Raw genomic sequence first — 6,000 nt, 5'->3', positions numbered from 1 at the left:
TAACATTTCACATACAGACTTCTACATAGTTGGTGTACTGTCTTGATTCTCTATACATCACAGCAAGCCATGAAGCTAGACAATAACAGCATACCAATGTATCCAGGGGCCTTTTACACCTTGTCTCACAATACCTACCTTCTTAACATGTGGTCTACCTCCTTAATTAGTATAGGTAATACAGTATTATTTCAGTATAGGTAATACAAAGTTACTTTTAAGGGGCTGGATATTTTACACAACCATGTGACATCTGACTTTAGTACTTATTATATCGACAATGTTTTGTTCTAAGTGTCCATTTAATGTGTGGTGTGCCACCTTAATTGACAATATTATGTGTATATAGGTAATACAAAGTTTCTTTTTAAGGTGGTGAATATTTTTCACAACTACTGGTGCCAGACGTTTGTACTGCTTACTTTGACTGTAGTTTGTATTAAGTGCATTTGTGGCCTACCACCTCAATGTGCAGTAATAGGGCTGTAGGCCAATTTATGGAGTTTCTTTTTTAGGGTGGTGGTTATTTTTCACAGAAAAGTAAATTTAAAATTGACTTCAACCTCATGTAGTTTTGTTGTTGAAAGTAGATTGTAACTTATCTATGCATTAGTAGGCAAGTATACTATTTATATGTTTATGACAACTGAGTTAAAGAATTGTGGCAGTGTTGAAATTCAAAGATAGGGGACTGAAACAATTTTAATATCCAATACACAGTAGTTTTTGGAAAATATTGCAGCACCTAAGGAAACACTGCATAGGGAGGTGGGGAGGTTGGTTGATGGGTGGGGGAGGGTGGTTGATGGGTGGGTGTGGTTTTGAGAGTTTAGTTTGGGAATAGGGTGAAGAATAATTAGTCACAGTATTATTTCATTGATTTATTGACCTGTATATGAATATTTAATGAGTTCTGTTCCTTAGAATAGAAATTACAAGTTGTGTGTGTGTGTGTGTGTGTGTGTGCGTGCTTGCTTGCATGTATGTATGTACATACGTACGTACGTATGTACGTACGTACGTACGTACATACATATGTATGCAGTGTTTTTGCTAAGGTTTGGGAACCCCGGTAACAGAAAGGGGAAAGAGGTAAAACTGGTAGTGCTTCCCATGTAATGTATCATAGTTTAGGTGGGGAACCCCGGTAAAATGATGTGGGAACCCCGGTAGATTTTACCTACTTACCGCCCTTAAATAAAACACTGTGTATGTATGTATGTATGTATGTATTTATGTATTTATGTATGTATGTATGTGTATGTGTGTATGTATGTATGTATGTGTGTGTGTATGTGTGTATGTATGTATGTATGTGTGTGTGTGTGTGTGTGTGTGCATATGTGAGACAGAGATTGTTAATGTGAATACAATAAAATGTATAGAGGTTATAATATGCCCCAGCTGACACACACTGTCAGTCAAGTTGATAGTCTATGTAATTATTATTACCACAATACTGTCAAAAGATATTTTATTTAATGTGTACTTATAAAGTTTACTATGTTAGAAGAAGTGGTGGCAGCTTTAGTTTGTCTAGATATTGATATTGCTATGTTAATCAACTCTACAAATTTGAACCTGTCATCATTTGTGTACCAGAACAGTTCATGTTGTATGCAATTGTAAAAGATTTTACACATAGTACAGCTGCTGTGTCTGTGTTTGTTAACTTGTGATTTAGTTGTATTTGATGCAAACAGCTGAAGATGTAATGGTGTGTATGTGTTAAAAGGGAAAATGGTCCCAGATGTACTCTACACTGCAGTGTTGACTCTACTAAAAGACAAGATTCTGTGTTGTGGGTCAATATAAGAATTGATTGGGTTCAATCCGCCACACAGTAAGAGATACATGTAGGAGACCCCAAAATGTATTTGTGTGTCACATCAGTGATATGTCAAACTGTGCTCTGCAGTATAGTGGACTGTTTTTATTTCAACAGAAACTCACCAGTTCTTCCTCAGCTCTCAGGAATTTGTGTTACATTGTACAGGTCAAAAGGTATTCTTGTGAGTCACCTTAAATTAAAGTGATAGGGGAACAGCACTTTATGATGCATAAAGAAATCACATTGTGTGAGTGACAGTGTCACTTCAATTTGGCTTACAGAGTATACTGTTACTCTGTACTACTGCTAGGATTAACCAATATGGAGAAATTCCTAAATTCCTAAAAGGTATCAAATATATGTAGCAATTCATGTGTATCAAATTTCAGTCTATTTAATTTCAGTATGTGAGTTATCTTGGTGTTCACTAGAAAATTTGTAAATGTATCAAATTTCAAAAATTAATTTCAGTTCCACAAAAAACTTCCCATTGTACATTTTTCTGTGTGTATGAAATATGTAAGAGATCTCTCACTATACAGTGTATTAATTTTAAATATTTTCAGAGGTATAGATGAAATAATACTTATATTTTGTTACTATAAGCTGCAAGACTGAGAGCTGAATATAAGCACAGAATGTTTGAAAATTACATATGGGAAATTCAATTTATTGTCTGTTTTTACATTATAGGGATGGTGTGTTGCCTAGCAACAATTGATGAAGTCTGAAAATGGTGAATTAACACTCTACAAAGGAACTATTTGTGTGTATAGATGTAAGGAAATTAATGATATTTTAGTGAGATGTCAGGATTTCATAGTTTAACTGGTGCATTTGAAACACTAGCCATGGATGCCAATTCTCATTCCGGGGGAAGCAGTGGAGCTAGCTTTAACAGTCACTATTCCTCAAAATCCAACCGGGAAAACTCCCCTCATCCGGCACAGTTAGACTGGGAATATAGCCGACATGGAAGTTTTGATACTTTGAATACAAGTATTCCGGATGATATGGAATTTATTGACAAATATTATAAACTTGTGGAATTAGAGAAAATGCCATGGTGTGATTTCCATATTCAACGTGTTCTACAGTGCGGACACAGAATAAGGCAGATTACTCGACAAGTGCCATATTCCATTGTACAAAGAATTTCATATTTATTACAAAGACCATTGGTACGCATCGCTAGGGAAGCGCAACGACTTTGTGGTACCTATGGTAAGTGTACCAAGCATGAAATCCACACTGCAATTAAACTAATTTTATCTTGTACCTTAGCGGAAAGTTGCTTGGCTGCTAGCATTAAGGCATTATCACTGTTCCAAATGAGTGTGGATCAGTTTCGTGTAAGTAAGAAAACACGGGCAGGACTCATCTTTCCAGTCGGTAAATTTCATCGTTGGTTGGTTGATACACATGTTTCTTCACGAGTGGACGATTATGCTGCAGTTTACCTCACAGCTTGCATGGAAAACTTGGCTGAAGAAATCTTCTTCCATGCATTTCAAGGAACATTTGATGAACTTGATACAGAATTAAACGTCGACCTGCTAGAGTATGGAATATCAAACAGTCCAGATTTATGGGGGATTCTGCAAACATGCGAACATCTGATATGTGGACGTAGTGCTAACGGTAAGTTATTGTCTGCTAATTAGCATACCTTTTATTTTATTGTCTATTTTAATGTTGCTGGATAATGAAATATCAAATATCTCAGATGTATTGAGAGTAATTTCTACAAACATGAACATCTGATATGTGGAAGTAACACAGATAGTAAGTCAGTGTCAGCCGATAGGATATATGGAAGTAACACAGATAGTAAGTCGGTGTCAGCCGATGGGAAATGTGGAAGTAACACAGATAGTAAGTCGGTGTCAGCCGATGGGATATGTGGAAGTAACACAGATAGTAAGTCGGTGTCAGCCGATGGGATATGTGGAAGTGTCACAGATAGTAAGTCGGTGTCAGCCGATGGAAGTAACACTGATAGTAAGTCGGTGTCAGCCGATGGGCATAAGTTTTATTTCATTGTCTACTGTCATGTTGTCCACTAATCCTCTAGCTCAGACGTAATGAAGCGAGACTTTCATTGATGGCTTGTCTTGTCTGCTGCACACTGAGTTGTCATTGTCCGAGTCAAAAGTCTCGGACCTTAGGGGCATTTTACTTCTGTGCTGGTAACTATTCCAAACACTGACTCGTAGGCGGGTGTCAACCACTAATCCTAAGAAAAATAAAAAATCTAAACACCCAATATAGCTACTCATATAGCTAAAGGTGATTCTTTTCATGTAGGCTTGGTCATGCACCAGATTGTTCCCCCAAATACAATGTAATTTACTATACAGTCTATCATGGCCTTAGATGTGTCACAACTGTTGACTTGGTAACTAAATTTCTTGTCATTTTTCCATGCATGTAGGGATAATTAAGAGTTAGCTAGTGTTTATTGAGGCAAGTAGTAGTTTTAGTGGAAATAATTATGGTGTACTGACTGTTTATCTGGTTGTCATCATGGTATAGCTATCAAGCGTATACTTTATTTGAAAATAACTGTTGCCATGCCTACAGAACTGGGTCACTTCTCAATTTTAGCTGAATCCTGGCAGCATTACAATAAAATTGGCCAAATGAACAGTCATTGCTTTGGGGAATGTTTTTTAGGACTTCTGCAGTTCTTGCCATCCCCATCCTTTGTAACTATACCTTAACCTGCTAACTGAACATTTACATGCAACAAGTACTAAACATGCACCTTTTCTGATTTGTAAAGAAAATTATTGATTGTAAAATAATTGCTGGTCCTTTTTGACCAACAACACCACAACAAATGATATAACCTTTTATCAGACAGGTACTTGAGATTTGTGCCAATAATTGAACATTAGCCATTCTCTTAAGATCTAAAGGTCTAAGTGATATGTTGATATTTAAAATCAATAGATGTACATTAAGGAAACTACTCAACTGGCATGATAAGTACCACAATCATACTTCCCCAGGGTTAGGATAAATTACTTTGTGTCACCAGATTGTATCCCAGTAGGTATTGATACAGATTTGTTTTAGATGAACAAGTAGGAACCACGGAGAACAAAATTTGTCATGTAAGGATGAATGTTCAGGGACTCTGGGTTCATACTTAGTAATGAAATTTGTACTTACAGAATAAAAATATTTCTTGGAAGTGCATCCCAGATTTTCAGCATCGTCAGGGGTGTACTAAATATTCTTTGCAGTATATTATTGGTTGTACAATGTAGAGTGTTCAAATTTCTATATTTTTGCAAGCACGGAATTTAACACAGTGGGCCGTGGCACACAAGAATGTTGAAGTTGGATGGTAATCAACCATGACAAGAATTGGTAGTCTGTGGACACAGGACTACTGTTATTTTTGAGCCCTGATATATAGCAAACTTTATGCTCACAGCAAAGCAAAACCAATAACAATGTACTTGGACAGGGCATAGCAACAGTAATCTAGGCTTAATAATTTGGTGACTGTGCTACGATACCGAAGTAATACAAACTGAATAAAGGTCACATAAACTCACTACAAGGCAGTCTTGGAGTTGTTATTCTCTCTGAGATCTACTGTGAGAGATAATTAATTCACCCTAAAGTCACAAGTACAATATTAAAGTCAGAATTTATAAGCATGTCTAAAGTTAGAGTTAGAACTCCCAGCCGCTAACTACAAAACTAATGATATTTTAACCATGTATGTATAGCCTGCAGTATATGCAGTGTTTAGTCTACTCACGTTTCAAAAGTTAATATTAATGTTAAGTCTCTGTTTTTGTCTTGCAGCCTTTATTCAAAACCAGTAGTTGCTTAGCTTAACAGTAGTGTTACACCCACAAGTAGTGTATCATATTCCTACTAGACATATATAGAATTAATAACAGTGAAATCAGTCTAAAGAAAAACCATATCTTGCCAAAAGTCCACTATGATGGACAAAGTAGAGTTACTTTAGTGTTAACTAGTTTGTAGTATTTGATGCTATCAATTTATTTGAAATAAATGTCTCGCAAATTTATCGTGTCATTAGTGTATTGTCAGAGATCACCACTACACTATAAAACTCAATATTTTGTCATTACACTATAAAACTCAATATTTTGCCATTTCACTATAAAACTCAATATTTT

At 36.0% G+C, this 6,000-nt stretch overlaps 1 protein-coding gene across 1 annotated transcript in view; it reads left to right on the top strand.

Moving 5' to 3' along the window:
* The first annotated feature begins 3,429 nt into the window (after positions 1 to 3,429).
* The window catches only part of LOC144448407 (ankyrin repeat- and BTB/POZ domain-containing protein 3-like), a 43,304-nt gene continuing 40,733 nt past the window's right edge, over positions 3,430 to 6,000 (top strand). The window contains exon 1 of the mRNA XM_078138641.1: positions 3,430 to 3,472. The gene's annotated coding sequence lies outside the window, so the exon portion shown is untranslated. The remainder of the gene's footprint in view (positions 3,473 to 6,000) is intronic.

This window comes from Glandiceps talaboti, chromosome 17 (assembly GCF_964340395.1).
Source record: "Glandiceps talaboti chromosome 17, keGlaTala1.1, whole genome shotgun sequence".
Taxonomy (NCBI): Eukaryota; Metazoa; Hemichordata; class Enteropneusta; family Spengelidae; genus Glandiceps; species Glandiceps talaboti.
Note: the sequence above shows the minus strand (reverse complement) of the source record. Positions and strands in the feature narration are given on the sequence as shown.